Genomic DNA, 1,822 nt, shown 5'->3' with positions numbered 1-1,822 from the left:
AGTGAAATAAGCCAGTCAGAGAAAGACAAATATCACATGATCTCACTTATATGTGGAATCTAATGAACAAAATAAATTGAAAAATAGAACCAGAGGCATGGATATATGGAACAGGCTGACAGAGGTCAGAGCATAGGGAGATGGGGATGACTGGGAGAAAAAAGGTGAAGAGATTAGCCAAAGAACATATATGCATAGCCTATGGACACAGACAACAGACAGGTGAAGGCCTGGGGTGGGGTGGGAGGTGGGTGGGTGGGTGGAACAAAAAAGGGAAATGGGGGACATCTATAACACTTCAACAATAAAATAAATTTGTACAGTGTACAAAGGCCGGAAGCCAGTCCACCCTTGCTGTTTGACACAGTCGCTGCAGGGAAGAAACATCTGCACAGCTTATGTTTCAAGGGACCTGGCGTATATGGCATATGTTTGCTCCCCCTCTTAGCGCTATGTGTTTTAAACAGGACCACCTCCTAGAGAAAGGTTGTTTTTCCCAGGTGAGGATTTTTCCCTGGAGTTAAGGATTAACAGGACTAAGGAAGAGACTTATGAAGAACTTGGATTAAGACTGTTGGCAATAAATTTGGGACTTGTTGGGCCCACATCCCCAGGGGTCTGCCCACCAGGGAAAGCACCAAAGCCTATACCCCTGGAGACCCACCAACACAGGGCAGTCCCAGGGAAGGCAAGCAGTGAGGCTGGGAGGACATAACCTTTACTGGGTAAGATAATCTCCTTCAGTCACTTCCTTGTAGCTTATCAGTAGAGCAGTGACCTTGGAATAGCCCTTATAATGGAACACAGAGATTAACCTAGACAAGATTAAAATTAACAGAACTAGATAGAGACAGGATTTTTGGCAAAGGTCCGATAAGAAACTATGGAAATGAAACAAGGAACTGTAGAAGGTTACCCAAAACATACCATGATGTGATTATAGAGGCATGCTTATAGGACCAAATGGTATAAATACAGATGTAGCCAGAGAACCTGGCGTGAGAAGCTGGCTAGAGAAGCTGGCTATGCTGATCAACTGAACACTGTCTCCGTGTCATTCCTTCTTTGTCAACTCTGTCCACACCTTTGGGAACCCCTAGACCTGCTGGGGCTGGACCCCGGCATACAAATTAATCCATCTGATTTGTACAATTAATTATTTGGTTTTGGGATTAGGGTAATGCTGGCTTCATTGAAAGAGCTTGGAAGTTTTCTTTCCTCTTCAATTTTTTTAAATAGTCTGAGGAGAATTGGTGTTAGTTCTTCTTTGAATATTAGGTAAAACTCCCCTGTAAAGCCATTCAGACAAGGGATTTTGGTGCTTGATGGAAATTTTTTGAGTACTATTTCAACTTCATCAGTAGTTATTGGCCTATTGAGGTTTTCTGATTCTTCCTGATTGAGTTTTGGAAGATTGCATTTTTCTAGGAATATGTCCATTTCATCTAGGTTGTCCAATTTGTTGAATAGAGTTGTTTGCAGTATTTTTTTCACAATCCTTTGTATTTCTGTGGGGTCAGTTGTTACTTCACCTCTTTCATTTCTTATTTTGTTTATTTAGGTCTTCTCTCTTTGTTTTCTGGTGAGCCTGGCTAGAGGTTCATCAATCTTGTTTATCCTTTTAAAGAACAAGCTCTTGGTCCTATTTATCTTTTGTATTGTTTATTTGGTCTCATATCATTTATTTCTTCTCTAATCTTTAATATTTCCTTCCTTTTACTTACTCTGGGCTTTTATTTTTGCCTCTTTCTAGTTCTTTAAGTTGTATGGTTAGATAACTTATTACCAGTTTCTCCTGTTGTTGTTGTTTTTCTTTTCTTTT

This window comes from Myotis lucifugus, unplaced genomic scaffold (genome assembly GCF_000147115.1).
Source record: "Myotis lucifugus unplaced genomic scaffold, Myoluc2.0 scaffold_4, whole genome shotgun sequence".
NCBI lineage: Eukaryota > Metazoa > Chordata > Mammalia > Chiroptera > Vespertilionidae > Myotis > Myotis lucifugus.
The sequence above is the reverse complement of the archived record's forward strand: the minus strand, read 5'-3'. Positions refer to the sequence as shown.